Consider the following 25,959-nt stretch of genomic DNA (forward strand, 5'->3'; position numbering starts at 1 on the left):
AAGACATTTTTCTTCATTTTTTAAAGATTCCTTTTGTAATGAGCTAAAAGGAAAGTTCTGTAGTAAAAGTCCCAAGGAAAGTTTCAAAACCCTGTTCCTAACTGAAAATGAAGGTCGTGGTAATTGTAGGAGAGGGGATCAAATTGACTGATGTTTCCTCAGACATTCTCAGGCTTGTCCCAGTGACAGGATGTGCTGAACCACAAAGTTTAAGGGAAAAAAATAAATCTTTTTCTCTAAAGCCTTTTGGAAAAGATGAAAGAGGAGGACAATCTAATTTTTTTCTCTTTATTTCCTTGGGGTCACTAGGCTTTCTTCTTCCTTTCTTTGCTTTTTTCTTATACATTAGATGATGAATTAAATGCAAGCTAATTTAGTATCTGAGCATGTCTATAGCAGTGTTTTTCAAAGGTGGAAACATGTTATCAAAATTATCTATGGTGCTTGTTTAATTGTGGATTATTGCTCACACTCCACATTTCCTGAATCATCTAAATTTCTGATAGTCAGTCACATTTAGGAATCAGAATCAAGATTCCCTGGAATCCTTGCTACCAATAGATTTGAATACTACTCTATATCTATGGGGAAATCAAGTCACTTTCAATATCTTTAACAGAACTAGCTGAGATTGTTACAGGGGCTTATGGACAAAGACTAAGAGGGGGAAAAATAAAATATTTACACCATTTCACTTCATTCAGAGAAACAACTGCTATGATGGAGTAGGGCAAGGAGCACATCAACACTTTTGGTATTTCTGATGTATGAAATGAGTCACAAAATGGTAGATGATTGGGATTGGACTACTAAGTCTTGGGCATCCATGTGCCTGTGAATGGCAACATTTTCCCAATTCTCAGCCTGCCTGAGTTTCCTTCATTCTCCATATTTTTGGAATGCATCTCTGCCCTAAAAAGCAGGAGCCTAAATTGGCTGAACTAAAGATCTTATTCCTTAACTGATTCTTAGAGTTAACCTGTCCCCTCATATAAGAAACCTCTAAAACCTCACTATAATCACGAATCAATTATAGAAGTACATGGAAAAAAGTACAGGAAATGATAATAACATACATTCACTATGTGATCAGCATAGTTTTGAGCTTGCGCTCTCTCTCTCTCCTCTCTCTCTCTCTCTCTCGTAGTCTTCACAGAAAACTCCATGGAGTTTTGTTTTTTTATTTTCTCTATCTTTTCAGTACTGAGAATTGACACAGGGTGCTCTACCACGGAGCTACATTCCAAATATTTTCTATTTTATTTATATTTTTTTTATTTTGAGCGTCTTACTAAGTTGCAGAGGTTTTCCTCGAACTTGCTTATCTTCCTGCTTCAACTTCTTGAGTCACTGGGATTATAGTGCTGACTTATTAAGTGTACTTACCTTGCAAATGGGAACTTGAGGTAAGGGAAGGTCAGCAACTTATCTGAGGTTACTTGATTTGGTGGGCAATGCAGATATCAAAATTCAAATAGCACTTTGGATCAACATGGCATATTGTCTCTTCAATGAAATATAAGTAAATACAGGTAAAATATACTTAACCTTAGTATAAAGGAGGCTCTCTAGGTATAGCAGGCATGACTGAGTGAGAAGCAGAATGAAGGGATAGATGATAGATAGGTAGCGTGCAGATAAATGAAGACCAACATTTATGAATGAAAAAAAACATGGGCTATTTGTCGTCACCTTGCTAGAGCAAGAGAGTGAACTATCTTTACTTGCACTTTGGCAAAGACTCAAAACAGAGAAAAAAGAGATAGTTTCACAGTGGGAAACAGATGGCTTCGGGTGGTCCCTGAGTAGAGGCTGGTGGCAGGAGGAAGCTGTCGGCAGGCTAACTAGAAATGGGAACTTCAATGTGATTGATTAGAGAAATGTATTTGTCTTTATTTGATTGGTTCTAAGATGAAAGTGAGGATAAAAAATTGGGAAGCCACCATTTATTAATCAAGTCCTGGCCTTTTGGGGCCAATTGTCACAGAAGTTATTGTTTAGCATCCTAAATTGTCAGTAGAGATAACCATCTCCATCCTTGCAAATCTGATTTATAGTAGACTGGCATTCTGAGTGGTTTATTGTAGATAAGAGGGTGTTTGGGGCAGGAACTACACTTTATGAAGTCAAAGTTCTATTTTTATATGTGTATAATGTTGTTGATTTTTACAGTCTTGTCTCTCAGTAGAATTGAAATCAAAATGTAAATCTTCTCTTTGGAAAATAACACCATTAAAAAGTTGAAATAGTAAATTGGGGAAGATAATTTCAAAATATATTAACAAATATATATGTATTAATATACTTATACAAAGAGCTGTAACAAATTATGAAGAATTTGTTAAACATCCCAGTTGCGGGGGGGAAATCAAAGCAATAAAGAGTAATTCACAAAAGAAAACATATTTAACTCCAAAGAAATGCAAATATAATGAGATTTAATTTTAGCCTATTACATTGACAAATATTAAAATGGCTGACAAAAGTGAATGACAGCATGGGTTGGAAGAAACAGAGATTCTGATGCACTGCTAATGGAAGTCTAAATTGGTCCAGCTTTCCTGAAAGGCAATTTGGCAACTGTATCAAATGCCTTAAACATATGTCTTCCCTTTGGGCCAGCAATGCATTCCTCTGATTTTATCCTAAGAAATAATGAAGCAAATACATAGATGTAAAGGGAAAGATTGAATTTAAAATAATCAATGAGTTCAGCAAAAGTGGGTATTAAGTAAATTATCACATATGACATTGTCCTTCAAATGGTGATCTAGGAATATAAGTGATGTTGAAAATTATATATTATGTTGAGGTAGCATAGTCTACTTAAAAACTATTTGGAAGAATAAACGTCTTAACACTAACAGTTATTGTCTTTGATGAATCATGGGGTTTGGAAAATGTTTTAATGTTATTATTTTTATTGGTAATTTCTAATTTTCAATAATAAACATTTCTCAAAAATAGCTGAGTACTTTAGTACTGAAAAAAAAAATTAACAACCTATATAGTTCACAATTGCTCCATCCAGAAAATATCTATTGACATTTTTTTAAAAAAGTAATCCTTGCAAATTATTAGAATAGTCAAATAATTGTCTAAAAAGTTTATAGTGAAAGTCAGAACTTTCCTTTTTTCCCTCCCCAACCGCTCCCCAGAAGGTAATTATTGTTTCTAGAATTTCATGTATTGTTTTGGAAAGCTTTTAAGGGGCAAAAACATCCATCCATCAAAAAAAGAAAAGAAAATTAACAAGCAATTCCATCCTGATGTTCCTTGGCTCAAGAAATAAATTCAGTAAATCCTACCTTCTGTTTCTCTTTAGCTCTTGTCTGAATTCCCAGGTTTCTATCTCACTGAATTCATACTTGGATAATCTACATTATACCTTACAATCTGTGTTAGAATATAGAGCTTTCGGTAAGTCTGTAAGTTCAAATACCCTTCTTTTCCTTCCATTCAAATTAAAGGTACAGTTAAGGAAGACATATCTTACAGATTGTACATACATTTGTTGTAATCTTGATGAACAGTTGCATCGTTCCACAGATTATCTAGGAGGCTAAAAATTCTTCCTGTGCTTTCATTTAAACAGGAATTGAAATAGAAAACTGAACCCATTTAAATAAATTTAGAGCTGCATTTTCTGTGCTAAAAACAAGTTTTGATTTTCCTAGTGTTGTTTCCTCAAGAGACGTGATCATCTCATGTCCAAAGCACAGACTTTCTCAAAAAGAAAATTTGGAGTGGGCTCTTATTTTCATAATGAAAACATTCAGATTTGAATTACTTCATCAAAAGAAGAAGATGACTCATAATCAGCCAAACACAAAGCACCCAGAGCAATATAGGGTGAATTCTGAAAAAAAAAAAAAAAAAAAGAAATTATCTCTGTATACGGGAGCTCTTGCATTCACATTTAATTCTTCACAGGTAAATTTCCTGACTTCACAAATGGGTAAATAGTTTTTTTTTTTTTTTTTAAATGTGATTAAAGCTCCTGCTGAAAACCTTAACATTGATTTTTTTTTTCCTTCTGAGCATCTTGGGACTAAATTAAAGAAAATATTCTTGACTTATGGAAAATTTTGTTCAATAAAGTTTCCTGAAACTCCTTATCTTAAAGAGGATTGCAAATATCAGAGCTAAACCAAGATTCAAGAACTGTAGGTTTACAAGAGGGATGTTATATAGAAGCACTACACAGTTGCATATGACTTTAGGGTATGGATTCAGACTGGGAAGTTTGACTCCCTGTGATGCAATATAAAAAGGCACCATTGCATTGATTAAATGCTCAGAGACTCATGGCTAATCAGCTCAGTTGAAAAAGTGCCCTTGAGTTTGACCGAAAGATCTGAACTTCAGCTTAACAACAGAGTCTGTAACTTTGCCCATATACTGCCATGCCTGTCACTCCTGTGCCTTAGATTCTGGATATAGTGAGGTATTTTCAGTAAAAGAAGAGGTGCTTTCCCTAGAATAAAGACATCTTGCACATAGAGAGACAATACATTAAAGCAAGGCATATTAAGGATTTCTTTCACTACAGTGTCTCAGGTTTCATTAGATATATCCTCTGACAGAACAGTTTGGTCTCAAAGATATTACCTCCTGTGATGAAGTTGATATTGAATCTAATTTATGAAAACCAGTCCTTTGAAGCCTAACACTTCATGCAAACCCAGAAGATATTTCATCTACCACCACTAAAACTTACCTACCTGGATAACTAAGTCCCCATAGTTCTGCACCAGGTTATGCTTTGATTTTGGCAGTACTGTCTAAGGATTTCGAAGTTCCTATCTTCCATTTATTATTCTTATATGAAAGCCTGGGATACTATTTCTCCTATGCTTTCTGCAGACTAAACATATTTCCATAATTTAGTTAAATTATAAATAATAACTGACTATCCTATCATTGATAGGATAGGATATGCCTTTTCAATATAACCATGGATACTTTTACCTTTATGGTAGCTGGGTTGTGTGGAGTACATGCTGAACAATCAGGAGACACTCCTAGCAGCATAGTAACATGTGTGTTACACTTGCAGCTAAGCAACGTGGTTTTCATGCTGAACACTTAGGGATGTCATATTTAACCAAGACTTAGATGGTTGAAGGCAGTATCCTGAAAGCAGTATGTTAATTTACTTGTTCTATTACTCGGTCATTAAAGTATATGGTGTTTACCTACATATCCCAGGCATTTACTAAGTTGAAACATTCAATGATGAGTGAAATGGGAATGTTCCTACCCACATAGAACATATGGTCCAGCAAACCAGTATGTTGAGCAAATAAACCTATTGTTATAATTAAATATGTAGTTAAAAATGTTAAGCGATATGAAGAAAAATAATAGAATATTATGTACAATTGCAAGCCTAGAATTCTAAATGTAATAAAATAATTTTGAATTAAAAGTACAAAATAAGGCCATTGTTTTACTAAAACAAATACTGGAAAAATTTATCAGAAGACTATTCGTTATTGAAAATCTAGAAAACATTTCTGGTCAATAGAAAGTGATCTGGGGATGGGGTTGTAGCTCAGTGGTAGAATGCTTGCCTGGCATGTGTGAGGCACTGGGTTTGATCCTCAGCATCACATAAAAATCAATAAATCAAATAAATGTATTGTGTCCATCTACAACTAAAAACTACTTTTTAAAAAGAAAGAAACTGATCTCTGACCTAAGAAACATGAAGATCTAAGTAGGCAATATAAATGAATGCTGAATGTATTAAACAAAGATATTAAAATATCTATTGGGCTAAAAACATAATAAAAAGATAGAATATCAGATAACCAAAGGAAAAGTCAGATAACCATGATTAGTAAATTGAAATGGTTGGTATAAATGAGGCAAAAGTTCTAAGATCCTAGTATTTTCAATGATAAGGGTAAAATGATTGATTACTTACAAATTTTAGCAAGTTAATTATGCAAGTTATAATTTCTAATATTACCACAAAAAGGATGGAAATGGGGTCTTAATGGAATAAGATATCATTAAGAACATTTAATCATCTGAAATAAATAAGAATAGAGATATTAAACCAGAGACCACAAATGGAAAGTACAATACAAGATGGTATAAATAAATGCAAATACATCAGTGATTGCACTGAATACAATTGGACTAAATGTACTAGTTAAAAATAAGATAACTAGACTGAAAAAAAATAGTCTATACTGTTTGTAAGGAACATATGTAGAGTACATGAGTATAGAAAATGTTGATAGTCGGCAGATGGAAGAAGACATGCCATTAAATCCTAATGAAGATAAAGTTGATATAACTATATTAATAAGCAATTAAAAAGACTTTAAGTTAAATATAAGCAGAATTTTAAAAATCACTTTGCAATTATAAAAGATTCAATGAGAAGAATGATGTAGCCACTTTAAAACTGTTCATGAATGTTAGCAAAGCCTCAAATTATTCAAAACAAAAATTGACTAAAAATACAAAGAAATTGATAAAGCTCCAATGTTAGAAAGTTTGACATTTCTCTCTCATGAATCAATAGTGAAGTATTCAAAAATATCAGGATATGAAATATTTGACAAGCATAATTAAAAAATTGACTCATTGGCTGCAGAATATACATTAATTTAGATCATTATTTATAAATATTTAACACATACCAGATTGTAAAATACGTCTACCTGCAAACTCTCCAGAAAATTGAAGTAACTACATCTTAACATATTTTATGAGAACACTATTACTGTGATAGCAAAAACCAGACCAAGACATTATTAGAAAACTATAGAATAATATCTTTCATTAACATTGAAAATGTTTTCAAAAAGTTTTAGGAAAACACATCCAGCAGTTTATAAAACTGATCATACGTCATGACTAATTTCAATTTATTCCAGTAGTGAAGTTTGTTTGATATTTAAATAAAAATCCATGTAACTCATCTTATGAACAGAGTAAAAGCATATACCCAGTTCCCAAAATGTGGTCATCTCAACAGATGCTGGATATTTGATGAACCTAACATCCATTACTGGTAAAAATAGATTCTCAGAAAAGAGAAAGTAGATATATTCTCAATCTGAAAAATGAAAAAAAATCAGTTAACGTCTTTGTTTTTCTTTCTTTTCTCCTTTCTTCCTTAGTTCCTCCTTCCCTTCTTCCTTCCTTCCTTTTCTCTTCTCTTTTCTCTCTTCTGGTACTGAGAATTGAATCCAGGAGGGCTTTACCACTCAACCCTTTTTTATTTTTAAAATTTAATTAATGAATTAACTTTACAGTATAATGTATTTTGACATATTGTGCACAAATGGAGCACAAATTCTGATTCCTCTGGCTGTATGTACATGGTTCAGAGTCATTCCACTAGTATAATCATACATGTATATAGGGTAATAATGTCTGTCTCATTCTACAATTATTTCTATCCCCACAACCCTATCCCTCCCCTCTACACAAACCAAAGTTTCTTCATTCATTCCTGCACCTCCCCCCACACACTATGGATCTGCATCCACTTATCAGAGGAGACATTCAGCTTTTGGTTTGGGGGGATTTACTTATTTCACTTAGCCTGATATTCTTTAGTTCCATCCATTTACCTGCAAATGCCATAATTTTATTCTATAAGGCTGAGTAATATTCCATTGTATATATGTACCACATTTTCTTTATCCATTCATCTGTTGAAGGACATCTAGTTTGGTTCCATAGTTTAGCTATTGTGAATTGAGCTGCTATAAACATTGATGTGACTGTGTCACAGTAGTGTGCTTATTTTAAGTCCTTTGGATATAAACTGAGGAGTCAGGTAGCTTGTCAATTGGTGGTTCTATTCTCAGTTTTCTGAAGTATCTCCATACAGCTTTCCAGAGTGGTTGCACCAATTTGCCGTCCCACCAACAGTGTATGAGTGTACCTTTTTCCCCACATCCTCACCAACATTTACTGTTGTTTGTATTCTTAATAGCTGTCATTCTGACTGTAGTGAGATGAAATCTTAGAGTAGTTTTGATTTGTATTTCTCTAATTTCTAGAGATGTTGAACATTTTTTCATATGTTTGTTGATTGGTTGTATTTATTCTTCTGTGAACTGTCTGTTCAGTTCCTTAGCCCATTTATTGATTGTGTTATTTGCTTTTATGGTGTTCAGTTTTTTGAGTTCTTCATTTATCCTGAAGATTAGTGTTTTGTTGAGGTGCATGTCGTAAAGAATTTTTTTCCCATTCTGTATGCTCTCTCTTCACATTATTGATTGTTTCCTTTGCTGAGAAGAAGCTTTTAGTTTTGAATCTATTCTACTTATTTATTTTTTATTTTAAGACAGGGTCTCACTAAGTAGCTGAAGTTGGTTTAAAACTAGCCACCCTCCTGTCTCAGCCTCCAGATTTCCTGGGATTACAGGCATGCACCACCATGCCTAGCAATATCATTCTTAATGGTTAAAAATATTAAGTCATCTAAGATCAAGAACAAGGAAAGGATATTTCTTCTCACCACTTCTATTTAATACTGGAGCTGGAGATTCCAGTCAATGCAATAAGGTATGAAAAATATAAATGACACATTATTAGAAAGGAAGAACTAAGACTGTATTTATTTATAGATAATACAAATGGTTATGTCAGATAGCTTATGAAATATAAAAAAGAAAATAAGCTAACAAACCTAATGTGTGAGTTAGGCCTAATTGTAGGATGTTATATCAACATTCAGAATCAATTGGAGTTTTATGTACTAGCAGGCAGTAATCAGAAATTGACATATTAAAAATTTTACACTTATAAAAGCAGCAAAAATATGAAATTCTTAGGGATAAGTCTGACAAAGTTTCACAAAGTCTCTACACCAAAAAAAGATGTGTCCAAAAAAAATTAAAGTCCTAAAAATAGAAATACCATGTTCATGTATATTTTTACTATGTCAATTCTAAATTGATTTATAAACTCAATGTATATCAACAAAAAAATCCCAACAAGAGTTTATGCAGACTGGTACTTGACATGTTTATTTTAAATGTTGATATTGATTTTAAATATTGATATTGAATATAAAAAGAATCTATCCTAGATACAGGTATGATTGCATGAATGGTGTGTTTCTACACCATGCACAACCATGGAATTGAAATATTATGTTCCATTTGTGTACAATGAATTGAAATGTATTCACCTGCATGTACAATTAAGTAGAACAAATAAAAATAATAATAATAAAAGAAAAAAATCTGGTAACATGTCAGGGAAGATAGTTTTACCTCTTTAACTCAAAGGGAACAGGGATATTTTCTAAGAAAGCCTGAATTTTATCTTGGTAAATGACCTGGCACCCCACACTCTAACTGACAAAGTTTCACAATTACACAATTAGGATGTTATATCAACATTCAGAATCAATTACAATTACAATTATAATTGGTAATTGTAATCCAGTTAGAGTGTGGTACAATATAATTGGTAGTTGTAAGATAGTAGTATACAGATAACAGTGGTCTTTTTTAAAAAATGAAAATCTATCACGTTTAAAACTTTGTTGTGGTGTTTTATGGGTGTTTGAATAACATACAAATCTAGTACATGTTTTTAATATGTACACTGTCACACTATATGTGAAATTGAACTTTAATAAATATAATTTTAGAAATATCAAAAAAGACTCTAGAAAAGCCAAAGCAATATTAAAAATTAAAGAATAAACTGAGGAATTTATATTACCTGATATCAAGATTTTCTATAAGGTAAAGTAATCAAGATAGTCTATTAGCATGAAAATCAACAAAAATATCTCAATTTGCTTAATTTTTTTTCAATTCATTCCCTACAAATGATACCGGTATCACCCATAAGTGAAATTATATTTTGTGTAGAGAAATGTACAAATAAACAATTTTAATTTTAAAAGAGCCTAGCAAGTTTAGTACAATATAAATCTCTATAAAATATCTCTGGTAAATGTACATACCATCAAAATAGTCTATAAGATTTTTAAAGTCTATCACTATGTATCCATATAAAAGCTCTAAAACCCATTAATAAATCTAGTAAAAGATACGTAAGACCTCTGTAGGTAAATATTGTAACCACTGAGAAAGATTAAAGAAAACATAAAGATAAACGTAAAGATATACAATGTTCATGAATTCTTCACAAAATGATTTATACATTCAATGCAATTGTAGTCTTGATTTTAATAAGCTGATTTTTAAATTTAGATGGAATTACAAAGATTTTAATTAAAAAGAGCCAATACATTTCTGAAGGAAAATAAGGTGGGGAAACTTGCTCAGTATCATAATATATTTTAAACCTGTAGTAATAAAGACAATGTTGTATTGGCAAATATAGATCAGTGAGAAGGTTCAGAAAGCTTAGCACTAGGACTAAGCATACATGAATGTTTGATTTATTAAGATGTCACTGCAGAGAAGTGACATGGTAAACCATGCTGGAGTAATTGACTAGAAGCATTTTTTTTTAAAGTGAATTCCTAACTCCCAACATGTTAAGAAAAACATCAATTATTGAAGATGTAAGTTAATCTTCAAGATCTAAAATTTAAAGGTAAATGCTACAAAGCTTTTAAGAGAGAGTATGGGAGAATATCATTAGATCTCAGGGTAGAAAAGAATTTCTTACACAAGGTAAAAAAAAACATACAGCCCTAAAGACTTACAAAGAGGAACATGTTAAATGAATGATTTCCATTTATCAAAAGACATTTATTATAAAGACAAGATCAGTTTCAGATTGGGAAAACACATATGCAATATCTATAATGAAAAGGAACTAGTATCTGTTGTATGTAAGAAACTGCTAATAATCAAAGTGAAACAGGCAAATATTTCAACAGAAAAACTGGCTAAAAATTTGAAGAGTTCTTTCAATCAGGAAATCTAAATCACCAAAATGAGTTAAAAGTTAACATTAAAACTCATTATTAATCAAGGAAATGCATATTATAATTATAGTGAGATACAATACACATGTGCATATTGTCAGGTACTAACACATACTTTTCCAAGTATTAACAAAGAAATGTGACACAGGAACTACTAGCACATCATTTTGGAAAATGCATTATTTTGAAATGCTAAAGATGCCAGGGTGAAGGGACACCCCTGTCCTATGTAAAATTTGCATATTTATCTGCAACAAGAAATAAGAAGCAAAAAAATATGTATCTCAAAGCTGTGTTTTGGGGCAGGGGTTCTTGCTCAGTGGTAGAGCACTTGCCTAGCATGCATGAGGCACTGGGTTCGATCCTCAGCACCATGTAAAAATAAAATAAAGTGTCCACCTAAAACTAAAAAATAAATATTTTTTTTTAAAAAAATCTGTGTTGGGGCTGGGATTGTGGCTCAGCTGTAGAGTGGTCACCTAGCATGTGGGAGGCCCTGGGTTCTATCCTCAGCACCCCATAAAAATAAATAAATAAAATAACGATATTGTGTCTAGTTATAACCAAAAAATAAATATTAAAAAAATATATGTTTACCAAATTTTTTTTTAAAAATTAAAAACAGTACTCTAATAGTATAATGAATAAACAAATTAGGATAGCAATAAACCATAGAATACTAAATAGAAAAATATTATGATTTATGTGCAACAATATGTCCAAAATTTATAATCTTGATATTGAGTGAAAAGTAGCAAATTTTAGAAAATGCATTTATTATGCTTTTATTTATACAGTGTTCAAAGAAGGCAACAAACAACATTGTGTTTGGCAGTCCATAAATTAAAAATAAACTAAAGGAAACAAGGAATTATTACTAGTGTCAGGTTAGTGCTTTCTTCAAAGGGATAAGACAGTCAGTGGGAAGAGACACAAGGAGGTTCTGGAAATGTTAATTACATTCTTATGCTTTACCTATGAAATGTTTGTATGAGTGTTATAGATACTTAGAAAATAAACTTAATTTTATATACTTTTGTATATATAAGTTCTATTTAATAATGAAAGGGTTAAAAATCAAAACCCACAAGTCTTTGGAAAACTTGAGATGTTTGGGCTCTTCCTGCCCCTCTCTTGGTCTTAAAGCCTAGAAATCAGTCTCTTTAGAGGCATCAAAGGGACTGTCAGCAGAAGGATTGAGCTGGGGCATGGTGTGTACATCTTTAAGCCCACTCCATCACGATCCAGGAGTTAAAAAGGAGGCTTCTGGAAATCTTCATTCCTGCTTCTTACACTCACCTATATCCACAATCTAAAAACTAAGGTCTCTAGACTGTGACTCATGAGCTTTAACAGAAAATACAGTGCTGCTTGGAGCTGAAGATAAAGACTCATGACTTGAGTGTAACCAGTCATGATGGAGCACTTCACCTACTCAGTGGAGGCTGCAAATTGTCCTTTCATGTGAACCGACAGCACCTCAGAGCATTGGATTGGTTTGGCAGTGAAGCAGGGAAAACTGTGTCGAAGTGAAAATAATCTGATACACAAAAATGTTCTAAATCGTTATAATGGTAGAGAAATGTTATGGTTGGTGCAAAAGCAAATCATTACTGGAGGCAAATGACTGAACTAAAGAAATTTGATTTCCCCTGGATTTTCACTTCATGGGTGGCTGCCTACAAGAAAACTCAATATATCTCTGAGACTTTTGCCTCTCTGTCAATTTGACTGAAATCGGCCTATAAAATCCAAATGATTTCATTCCACATGAAACTAGGAAAATATTTGAAGGCTATATTTTTAATCAGACTTCAGAATTCCTTCAAGACTATAGTTTCTTTGTCAGATGGGTTTGTTGAATCAGAAAAATGTCCAATTCTTGTATGTAGGAAGGGGAGAATTTGATTCCCAGTGGAAAGAGGTCAGTCTGAGGCAAAGCTTAAGACAGTGAAATGTTGCTAGACAATGGTGCACAGGGGAAGTTTGCCTAGTCAATTGAAAAGTACTGGTTTCTAGAATTTAGCAAAATTAATATGTAAGATACAAGGGAAATTCTGAGAGAAGGATTCCTGTACCATTTCTGGTTTTAATTTCACTTCCAGGCCAGCAGAAGCATGGGTTTATCTGTGTAGTAAAAATAACTTTCCTATGTTCGTATATGAATACACCACCAGTGAAACTCTGCAGCATGTACAAACATAAGAGTGGATTCCTAATTAGAATAAGTTATACTCCCTGTATGTATAATATATCAAAATATACTCTCTTGTCTTATATATCTAAAAGGAACAAATACAAAAATTTAAAAGAAAAGATTACACCTAGGGAGGATCATGGATTGACAGTATCACAAGTTATCTGCTTTGGCGGGCTCTGGCTCCATGTTCCACAGACAGACATTAGGTAAGACACAGACATGATCCCTGAGCTCTCTTCCCATAGAGAAGCACAATACAGTTACAACTTGGAAATAAAATACATGAAGAACTGATCAATTAAAATAGCATAGTCGCCAAAATATATTTCTAGTGTTTTCACCACCAAAAAAAAAGTGATAAATCAGATAGATACATTAATTAGCTTGATTGAATCTTTCTATGATGTACACATAAATCAAAACATTACGTACTCCATAAATATACATAATTATAATTTGTCAATTAAAAACAAATAAAGTAGTAAACCAATTGAGGCCATGAGTCACACATTTGTTTTATTTCTCTGTATTCCACAAACAAACCTCACACTTCCTAACAGAGTGTTCCTGTGAACCATGCACTCAACACCTATTGATTTGCTTGCAGATAGGTGACTCGCTTGTTATGGGGCCACTGAGAAAGCAACCATATAGATATTAGTACTCTTTACTGCAGTTATCATATCCATTAACCCCACACAGATCCTGAAAGCTAGCAATTCCAGTTCATACCACAAAAAGGATATCTTCCTTACCTAAGGATCTACCTTATTCTAGGAGGTGATCAGAAAGAATGATTACCAACACTGCTTCAGGCTCCTGTGAATACCAAATGAGGATCTTGACATCTTCCTTTAACACCTGGTCCAGAGAGAGGAAAACAAATGGCACACGGGGGTAAGTTAGGGTATTTTAGCTACATCAAATTTCAACTGACATAAATTAAAAGGCCCTTCATTGATATCTAGCTGGATTCCCAGAAGGAGTGTGGCTTGAGGATAATCTTAAGCTCCTCACTCCATCTCTTTCTCTCTGCAGTTTCCCTTGGCTATCCTCCCTCACTCTGTTTTCCTCTAGGAGAAAAATTCTGGTAGAGGTTCCCAACTTCACATCCATATAACACAATGTCCTGAGGAAGGGAGAAAATGTTCTTAGCTCAGACATAAGCAAGCATCCTGTGTTCCAGCTGAATGGGACTGCTTATATTACTCACTCATCCCTGCACCAGTGATTATGGAGAGCACAATAGAATGGGTTGATTAATCCAAGTCTAGAAGGTTTGCCCTGGAAGTTGGGAGAAGGTAATTTTCATCACAGTTTCCCAAAGAAGGTTGAAGAAGACCCTGAATCAAAATTTGGATGTGACAGGAAAGAAGAGAAAAATTATTCTGGTAGGCAAACCAAAAAAAAAAAAAAAAAAAAGTGTGCACTATGAGAGGGGGAAAGAGAAGAAGAAAAAAAAAAGAAAGAAAACTATGTTATGTTTCTCAATTTTGGCTGCATATTAAATCACCTAGGAACATTTATAAATCCTGATGGCCAGGCAATATCCTAGGATAAATAAATCAGAATCTCTGGAGGGAAAGGGAAAGCCAGTCATGTTTAAGACTCCCCGGGTGATTTCAATGTGCACTTCAATGAGATTACAGCATTGCATGGGAAGGGTTTATTCCAGGAAGATAAAACTCCCATGTGTCAGCTTCTCTCCTCATGTGGGGATGTTGAGGAGAGATGAGTCGGTTTTATTCACCAAGCTCTGACAGCTTAAAGCCACCTGAGCTGACAGTTGCATTTCCCCTTACAAAGTGGCTTAAATGTGGTGGAATTGTACTTTTCTAGTTGCACAATGAACAACACAAGGTTACAACAGTGGCTAAATCCCATGTGGGAGGCACAGAGAAAGCCATTGTAAATACTGCTTTTCCAGAGCAACAGAAAATAGAGGGGGATTACAGTTGGGTTTAAAATACCATTTCTTTCCCTCCACCATTAATGGCATTTTTACAGTGTGCAACCATCAGTCCAGCACGGCCTGCTGTAGCCCAGCTTTGTATTGTTTTGTTCTCTGAGTCCTATCCCTCTCCTTTCATCCATGTACTACTCATTTTCTCACTCACTGTTTGCTACTCTGGAGTCTGTAGTCACCCTCCAGAGAATTTAACAGATGAATCTGGCCCAAGAACAAATTACAAGAGAGAGAAACCAAATCACCCTTCAGATTTATAATTTCCTGCTTTTCTTTCCTCCTCCTCCACCACTTTCTCCTCCTCTTCCATCCTTCTTCTTTGTCGTCTTTGTATAAAAGGAATAAAAAAAAATAGAAAACAGCTTTTTCTCTCCAACTTGATGTTTAAACTGCTTCGGCTTTTTTTTTCCTTTTTGGAAAGTCATATCTTCTCTTTGGATTCACTCCTTTTGTTTATGTTCAGAAAACACTTTCTAGAAAAATATCAGCTACCATTGGCCTCCATTTTGTCATGAATTCATTCTTTCATCCTTCAATTTATTTATAAAAACGATTCAGTGCCTAAATAGATGCCAGGAAGCATACCAGGATCAGGGGATAAAGCCATCCTCAAAATAAATAAACTCCCTGATTTGTATTTTTACATTTTAATACAGGAATACAATCTATAAGCAAATACATAATAAAGCAGGTAATTTGATATAGAACAATAAAAGAGGTTAAGAAGGAGGGAGAATCTTGGAGACAAGGTGCAGTGAAAGAAATCAGGATTTTCAGATACTTCTTTAAATGTCATGTTGAGGGAAGGCCTCCAAGTGTCTGAGTAGAGACCTGAAGGTGCTGCTGCTAGAGCAACCACCTGGACAGTGGGGGAGCTTTCCAGACAGTGAATAGCAAGTAGATACCACCTGGACGAATGGCGGGGAGTGGGGAGGAAAGTGAGGCTAGCAGAGCTGAAGTAGAGTAGAAAAGGAAAGGTGGTTGAGCATACATAGCAGGGTTCCGATTATTTAATAGCTCATGCACCATTTGGCCTTCATCTGAATGAAATGGAAAGCATTGGAGGATTTAAACTTTAAAAAAATGATGTCATGTGGCATATTTTAAAGGGATTCTCTGTTGACAAAAGGCTTAAGGAGGTAAGGGTGAATTCCAAGACAGTTTACTATTTATGCTTTAATAATTTTACATTTGAGAAGGGGTTATGGTATGAGATAAGGTTTTACCTTTATTGGTTGAACATATTCCTTTATGGTATATGAGACTGTCATATATTAAATTTTCATATAAAATTATAAACTGCTTCAGAGGTCTTTTTTCAGTTCATTGAACTATTGATTATTGCACCAATATCTTAATTATTGCAGTTCTATTGCTTTTATTATGCTGTAATAAATGTCTCATGTTTTCAGTGAGTATATGATCAATCAAAAAAAGGCCCATAATATAATACTAAATCACTAGCAGAAAATGTACAAGATTACAAATAATCATGCTCCTGAAATGGTAAAATTGAGATGATTTTTTTCTCTTTATTGTCATCTCAATTTTATATGATAAATCATATTTTAATTATAATAAAGTTAGGCAAAATGTATACACATTCCAATAAGGAAAATATTACTCTCTTCCTTACCAAAAATAGTTGTCATTAACATACTCATAGTACTTAAGTTATTTCAGTAACTGTCAATGCCTCAAAAGAAAATATGACTTCTCAATAAAGAACTTCAGACTCATATATCTCTGCCTACTCAACATTTCAATTTAAATATTCAATTGGCAAAAATCAAACTCAAAGTTATTGAGAAAATAGTCATAATTCCCCTTTCCTCAAAACTGCTTCTCTGCGAATTTTCCTAATTCAATAAATGGTACCATCTGTGACCCACTTTCTCAAATAAAAAATCTCAAATAACCCCCATTCCTTAATTTTTTTTCCCGTGCCTGATTAATATATTGGCAAAATCTACTGGTTTTACCGTAAACACTTCACCATATTCTTGTTATTCTCATCAGTTCAAAGACCATCATCTCCTAATTCATTTCCCCTCCTTTATTCAAATTTCTATGTGGGAACCAGTAATGCTTAAAATACCCAAGTCAGATCATGTTAGTCAATCACCCCCACAATACATGTCAGTGTTACATGGAAAATAAAAGGCAAAATTTTTGCAATGGCCAACTAAGTCCTTGCATGACTACAGATATTACCAACACATTGCCCATTGTCACCAGGCTGCATTCATACCATCCTTCTAGCTATTTCTTAATATTGCCAAAAGCTTTCCTCCAAGACATTTTGAATTCTCTGTTCTTTCTTCCCAGGGTAGTCTTCCTCCAGATACTTGCATGGCTTTCTCCCTTACTTCATTTGGTTCCTGCTTAAACTACCATCTCTTCAGGGAGGACTTCCATGATCAGCCTGTTTAGAATAGTGTCCCAAATGATGTTCCACTCTTCTCTGAGTGTATTTTTCTTCAAAGTACTTATTACTAACCATACATGCATTTTGTGTTGGTTTTAATATTTACTGTCTCTTACTCTGATTAAATAAGAGCACTACTTTCTAAAAGAATGGGCTTATAAAACAAGAGGGGGCAATATATTTTACCTGGAACACAATAACAAGAAACAGCCAGAGGAAAAATATTGATTAAAAAAATCTGTTCCTAGCTACATGACTACTAGGCTACTAGGAAACACACAGTTTTTTGCATATATTTAAATATCTAATTGCATTCTATTCCTCTTGTTGTTTTTATAAAGTTAAATTCAAGATTGTGGAAGTTTATTTTTTTCTTTAAAACTCTCAATCATAGGGGCTGGAGCTTTATCTCAGTGGTAGAATGCTTGCTCAGCATGGATGAGGTACTGGGTTTGATCCTCAGCATCACATTTTTTAAAATAAATAAATAAATAAAACAAAGTTATAAAAATATTTTTAAAAAAGTCTCAACCATATTCTTAAAAACACGAAAAGGCACCCAGCTCTTTGTCCATAATTTATGGTCATCCTTCCCATTTCAGTCTTCATCTCTCACTCCCAAATATCATTGTGCTGAAGGGTTTGCAGATGTCCTGGAGTGGGAGCACACCGTCGCTGGACTTGTGGTCTCACAAGTGACCAAATCCTGGATGTAATCCTGAAGTCCAAACTGCTGCCATCACTGCCATTGAGACACTGGAAGATAACCATCTAAAACCCTGTATTGGATACAATCAGAGAGATGAGAGAAGACATGGCAGTCACAAAAAGCAGAAGCAAGAGGTTTTTAAGAAATAAAGAAAAAAGAGGAAAGAAGGAAAAGAGAAAGGAAGGGGGAAGGAAGAAAAAAGGAAAGAAGATCAGAGACCAAAAGAAAACACTTGGAATTTTAAACTACTACAGAATTAGAGGATAGAAGGATAAATAGACAAAAGCAAAGACGCTCCTCAACTTAAGAAGAGGTTTACACCCTGATAACCCATTGTTAAGTTGAAATTTTTATACACCTAACCTATTAACCATCATAGCTTAGCAACACAGCACATGAAAGAATATTGGTTGTTTACCCTTGCAATCCTGCAGATGACTGGCTTCCTCTGACCAGCAAGACAAGCAACTATAATTCTATATATTGTTAGCCTGAGGAAAGATCAAAATGCTAAATTCAAAGTATGATTTATACTGAGTGCTTATCACTTTTTCATCATCATAAAGATGAAAAATCAGGTTGAACCATCATCAGTTGGTGACTATTTATCTATCTACACACACACATATATTTGTACATACACACACACACATACACACACACACACGGTTACACATGTGTGCATACATAAAAAGAAAGTCTAGGGCAGGGGCTGTAGCTCAGTGGCAGAGTGCTTGCCACAAGTGTGAGGCACTGGGTTTGATCCTCAGCACCAAATAAAAATAAACAAATAATCAAGGCATGCTGTCCATCTACAACTATAAATACATAAATAAATAAACAAACAAACAAATAAATAAATAAGAAAGTCTAAAAGATAAAATTAAGAAAATATTCCAGGATATAGAACTAGAGAACAAACATTGATAATGGAAGACAACAGAAAAATAGGGATCAGTCTAACAAGTCTTACATTTAGAAAGAGATTTGTAGATAAGAATAAAAAAACAGAGAACAAAAAAAATACTTAAATAAAACTTATGAATAACAAATAAACAAAATCCATGATGACATGATGAAAGGACACCATTTTCCAAATTAAAGAGGCCATAGTGTAGCGAAACAACAATTTTTAAGACCCATATTAATCCACATCATCTTGAAGTATTAAAGCACGAGGGAAAATAGCAAAATTCTTAAAACTTCCACATGGGTAAAAAGTTAAGTTACAAGCAAAAAAAAAGTATAAAATAAAATAAAATAAAAAGGGAATACGTGACAATGGACTTCTTCTAACAGTAACTCTGGAAGCCAGAAAATAATGTCATCCAAAATGTTGTGGTAGGTGACTTTCATTTCTATAGCCTCAGAATCAATCAATAAGTATGGTATATGAAAAGGAGCACCAGAATAGTCAAATAATAAGGAAGCAAGACAACTAAAACTTTAGTAGAATCATCCTAATGAATAAAGGAACCAGTTTCAAGGCAGCCCCAGGAATTCTAGCAAAAGTTTAAAGACCTTTAATCTGCAACCATCAATCCAACTCAGCAACTTCCTATGTTTTTTCTATATTCTGTCTTATTTTCTGACTATCTACCCATTTATCTTTTTTCACTTTTCTTTACACTTGTTGGGTTTTGAGTTCTGTTTCTTGTACTAATTACCTGTCTTTGAAATATAAATTGTATCAAATTCTTAAGGATAAAACTTATTTTTCTTGTCTTTTCATGTCAAGGGACTGTACAAATCATTTAACAGCCTGTGGATTGGTTTTGAGGATTTTTACCACTAATTATAACCAAATATGATGGGTTGGTTTCATGCATTAAAAAAATAGGACCACCTTGTGTTTTTTTTTGTTTGTTTTCTTTAGCAAAGGCTATGAATAATGCATTTTTAATCAAAGCAATGGTCTATTTTCAGTACCACTTGAGAAGTTGTTAGACATTCGAATTCTGGGGCTTCCACTCAAGGTCTACTCATTTAGAAACCCAGGGTTGAGCTGTAGCCAACCACTATAAGTGATTCTGAAGTAGAGTAAAGTTTTTAAAACTACTGCCTTGGAAGGGGCTATACTAGTACTAGTACTGCATATTTAGTTTACAATGTAATATCTCTGTATCTAAGGTTTTATTATAAAAGGTGACAATATCCTGCCTTTCTTCTTTTTATCCTCCCCTCCCAAAATGTTATAGCCTTTTGAATGTTGGATCTTTTAGCTAAGGGATGGGCATGGATGGAGGGCAGGTATAAAATAAGGTCAATGTGTGCATTCTCTCCAAATAAGAAAACACTAAGACACACAACACTTCTAGCATGTCCCAGAAACATTCTATGTAACAATCTTTAATATCCTTAGCTATATCTAAACACAGGGAACTCATTTTTCAAAGCTTTTAATAGGTTCAAATTTTTCCTATTTAGAACAACAAACAATTAATAAACTTAACTGTCACTTACTGAGAATCTAGTATATGCTGTATTACCTTGTTTAGATCTTCAATTGTTCTGTGGTTGGACATTTTTATATGTTTGGTCTGTGGAAGCCCTTGAAACATTTGTAGACAGCTTGAACTCTTAAGTCTTCTCTCTCCAAGCAAAAATGACCTTGGCTCTGTCAACTGCCTTTCATATGACATGGATTTAGGCTTTTTAAAGATTCTCATTGCCTTCTCTAGATCATATTCCAGATTTCTAACATGGTATTCATTTCCTCATATTTCAATATTTACATACTACATGTGTCAGTAATGGTCTGATGCACGCATCAGTTTACCTCCTTTGCTTTGGACTTATTATTCCTACAAGAGGAAGATAGTTACCCTCAACTCCTAGCAATCTAACTCTGGCTTATATAAACTGATGCCATAACCGGTGTCTTCTGACATGTTTTTTTTTTTAACCAAAGTGTGTTATTTTACATCTGTGCATATTATATATCATTTTAGTAGTTTTAGTCATCATTCCAATCTGTCACAATTTCTTTGAACTTTGATTCTCTCTTTCTTTTTTATTAGCTATTCCTCCCATATGTCTATCATCTGTAAAGCTTATAATCTTGCTTTTATGTCTTTCTCCAAGCTGATAAAAATGTTGGGTAAAACAAGATACCCATAATAATGCACATAATACTAATATTTTATATTTGCATGATGCTAAAATAGTCACAAAGCACATTCATATGTGTGATCTCATTTGATACTATAATCTTAGGTGGTAGGATGGCAGCCTTTTTGTTCTTACTCCTCTATTATTGACAAAGACTTTGATGCTAAGAGAATATGTGTCACACTATCACTGGTAGAAAGAACTTAAGTGTTTTAAAGAGGTTTTCGTTTATAATTCTAATCGACCATGGATTTGAATCCACCTAACTATATTACCATTCAGGACCCTCCTTGCATATCTGTAATCATTTTCATGGAACAGGATAGACTAACTTCTTTTTCTCTGGAAGAAATGGAGTCAAAAACAGGAAAAACAGACCAAAGGGGAAAGTAATGAGAGGAAAATCCAAACGAAACATCTTCTGACTCTCTAAATGCAACATAGGCCACAGAAGCCTAGAAGAGGAAAGTCAGGAAAGTTGATGGGGAATCTGCTTAGGGTGGCCAAAGAACCATCTGGAATGTCCTTTGTTGAAATTTAAGGTGCTATGTGCTCTTTGCTTTGAAGACTAAACTGCAGGTCTGGGGATGCATTTGATGACAAGTCCAATTGAAGAAGTCAACTCTTAGAGAGTGTTGGATCCTCCCATGGGAGGCCTGTCTCAGTCCATTCTCATTCCTGTGAGGCTTCATCCCCAAAGAGCTGCTTTAGTTTAAACCCAGAGCACAGCTACCCTGCTCTCCAGTAGAAAGGAGGACAGAAATGTTCTGGGTGCTGAAGGACAGCCCCTTACTTAAGCAGTTAAAATCATGGTGGTAACCCAGGCAATGGACACAGTAGGCATCTGTTAGCTTGAATCATGAAAATTCTGAATACTTATGTTTTTTACACAATGGAAATTTCTGGGTTTACCAAAAACCTAGTTATGTTCTGAGGGGTTTTAAGAGGACCAGAATAAGGAAAAATACCTAAAATATTCATCATAACTTCTTCCTTCCTTCAAAGGCCTTTGAGAAAAACGTGACTTCAGCTAAATCTTATTTTTTAGACATTTTTGTATTTGGGATAAAGTATATATATATATATATATATATATATATATATATATATATATATATATATATAATACATATACATATTATATATATGAGAGAGAGAGAGAGAAAGAGAAGCTTTTTCTACATGCTGGGCACTATAGTAAGTGATAGGAAGGTATTAGTAACACAAAACCATAAATTTTAAGAGTTCCTAACCCAACTGAGGGATTAGGCAAAAAAAAAAAAAGCCAATAAATTCTAGGTAAAAATATGGAAAGATAACCCTTTTCTTGGCCAAATAGGGTAGGGGAGTCTTTCCAGATAACAGTTCTGAGTATTGAAGAATAAATATGAGTTAGCCATGTGAACAAGAGGAAGAAAGGGCATTCCAAGGCTAGAGGAGTCACTGATTGGATAAAGGCCAGAGGTATGGGGATAGGGTACATTTGTAAAGATGATGAAGAGTTAAGAGACAAAAAATTTGAGAGTGTTTTCTTTTACTGTTAGTATTGCCTACTGGTAATGTTAATTAGATTTTTCCTGATGAAAATCTTAAATATCTTTGATTTTTATTGAAGAGGTTGCATCAACACTTTAATATTTCCTTGTGCTTTTTATTTGCATTTAATTTCCTTACATTTTAGATTTAAGGAAGTATGATGCTAATTTTTTATAAAAAGAAAAGTTATGCCTCAATTGAGTTACCTAACTTTATTTGCATAGCTATGTACATTTCAAAACAGAGCACAATATCAAAACAAACAATAATATCCCTGCCATGTTATGCAGAGGTATGATTACACACTTTAAAACTCAATTTTATTGTGCGTATATGAAGACTGTTTTTTTGATTGCTTAGGTTCTTTTTTCTAAGCGCATAACAATTTCATTCTTCATCTTCAAGTTCTAAGGTTCAACTATATTTGAATTATCCATAAAAAATGATAAGTATTTTCTCTTTATGAAATTTTCCCCATACTTCATAATTTGAAAATGACTAAAGCAATTTGTGCACTAAGAGGCAGCAGGTGGGGGGCTTCCTTTGTTCTCAGACAAGAGCAAGGGAGTTTGAGAATCAAAGGATAATTTCTTGACAGAAAAGGGTGAACAGGTCAAAACAGAAGGTGATGTTGGATGTTGTTTTGAAATACTAACAATAGCATCCTTTCCTCCTTGCTTTCTAGCGAGATAGTCTGAAATAAAGCTGGCCAGGCAAGCACGCCAGGGTCTCTCTTCGGACCCTCTTTTAAATACCAGAAAGACCCAGTGTTCTCCATCTATTCTCTTCTACTTTAGAGTGAGAGAAACACCTAAGATTGAAAGCAAGGTTAAAATCTAAGCCAGACAACAAGGAGATGGCTGAAAGGGCTTGTTCACCTGCAGTGTAATGAAAGCTGTTGGTTCTGAGGTGGAAGTTGTGCTTTGTTGGAGACTTCTGGTTGCCTAGAAGTTTGCAATCAAAGAGGAGTTGAGAGTCTGATGTGGTTGAGAGCAAATGGAAGTGGCTCTGTTGCATTGCTCAGCTGCGATGCAGGCATGTGTATTGAAATGGGAATCCCTGGGAAGTCCCCGACGGAAGACTTCCAGTTGTGTTCTGCCAAAGAAGAACAAATCCAAAAGGATCTGGAGTTCTGACTTCAAAGACAGTGTGACAGACTCATGGCCTTTCCTGCCACTTCTGTTGTTCCTACCCATTGTATCCTTTGCTAGACAGCACACTGGCAAGCCCTCTCTGTGCATGCAGGATGTTGTACTACCCTGTTAGGAAGCTCAAAGTCTAAACTACTTACGAAGGGGGTTTAGTTAAGGATATGTGGATTGCCTAATAATAATATAGAAATCAATTTCTTTTAGAAAAGGACCATGGGTTCTAACAGGGCCTTCCTTAGATATTAATAAGAGTATATATATTGAAGACCACTAACACATTTTAAAATGTAAATACACACTGACTTTCCAAGGGAATAACGCAGTAAGAAAATAAAGTGTTTTGAAGATATGGACAGAATTACCATTAGCTACTATGCACTAAAATGCTGACAGACTCAAAGTTAAGGAGGTAATAGGTATAATACAGTGAAAGCTGGAAATGAGGACAGAAGAGGACTTGACAAAGAAGAATCAGAGCTTATACAATCACTAGGTCAAGGCTTGGCATAGCTTACTTGGAGAATTGCTGCAGATTCAGCATAAGACAGGATCCAGGGAAATGAAATGGTACTTGAGTGAGGTGACTTATATTTTGTAAATGCGATGATTTATTGCTAGTAAGCTGACTGAATTATGTTAAATTATCACGGATAATCCAGGGGTGCCAGACATTGTAATGTGAGTCTATAGGGCATCAAAAGCCATCTACCTATGTTAAGCTTGGGGGTTGAAGTTGTCCTAGGAATGAGGGGGAAGATAAGAATATTAGATCATTTAAATAGACTGAGAAAAAGTCACGAGCAGGGAGTGCCTATTGGAGCAGATTTCTTAAGTGAGAAACTCTCCTGTCACTTAGCGCTTGGCTTGCTCATTGAATTGAAACGCCAGAGGAAGAAGCCTAACATTTACAGAGATGGGTTAACAGTGCCAAATGAAACTGAGTAGTGACTCCTTGTGCAGCAGGCCCCTGCGTGGCAGAACGATAGTCAAGGATACCAAAGGGACATCACACTGCAGCCTTTCGCTACATGAAGCCCATCGCTAACATTTTGCTCCATTTTCTTTATTTCTAACAATATTTTGAATAGAAGAAAATCAGAAGCTCCAGGAGGCTGGAATGTTTTCTACAATGACTTCCTGAAATGCAAAAGAGATGCAGCTCCACCCCTTCCCATTTCTTTCCTTCCTCTCATTCCTCTCTAGCCTTCTAATGGATGCTATACTATCCTCAGAGCCCTCAGGATTCCAGCTTTATCCCAGGCCATTTCCTGAGCTGGTCTCTCTCTTTTTAGGTCCAGAGAACTCTGTTTATCATTATTAAGCTCCCTGCTCTGTGAGTCCCGCTACCACACCTCCTGCCTTCCTAGAGCCTTTTTTTTTTTTTCCTAACAGCTCCATATGTTTGCACAATTTTCACCCTCAGCCCCCACAAACTTCCCTCTGCAGGCTGCCCCTCCCATCTGGAAGCAATCTTCCCCAGTTACATTAATATTAAAAAAATATCCTCATTCAGTCCTCACTTCTGACCTAGTACTGTAGCGTTCTCTCTCCCACTGGAAGCTGCAAATTTGCATTTTATCACATCCACCCCAGCCCATATGGGGTCACCCTTCAATCCTTCGATATTTTTAGAGAAGGAGGATTTTGCTCCAAGCGTTAGTCTGATATTCATGGCTTTTCAACTGTGAGTTACTTTGGCTTTCTGGTGACAAGCTGCAGCAAAGATTGAGAGGGGAATTATAACCACTGTCAAAGACAGAAAGTATTCCTCAGGACTCCAGAATCCTATGGACTCCTCTCTCCTTCTGTGTGTTGAAATGCCAGGTACAGTGTGAATTAGACATGAGCATGGCTGAGACCATGTTGTGCACCAAGAAGAGGGGACCAGGTGATAGCTGAGTTAAAACCTGCTAAGAACTACTAGCATCCAGATCAGTTAAAATTCTGGGGGGGCAATCATTGCT

The sequence above is a fragment of the Marmota monax genome, unplaced genomic scaffold, assembly GCF_021218885.2.
Source record: "Marmota monax isolate L192 unplaced genomic scaffold, Marmota_monax_Labrador192_F-V1.1 WCK01_AAM20220418_F8-fsc00119, whole genome shotgun sequence".
Lineage (NCBI taxonomy): Eukaryota > Metazoa > Chordata > Mammalia > Rodentia > Sciuridae > Marmota > Marmota monax.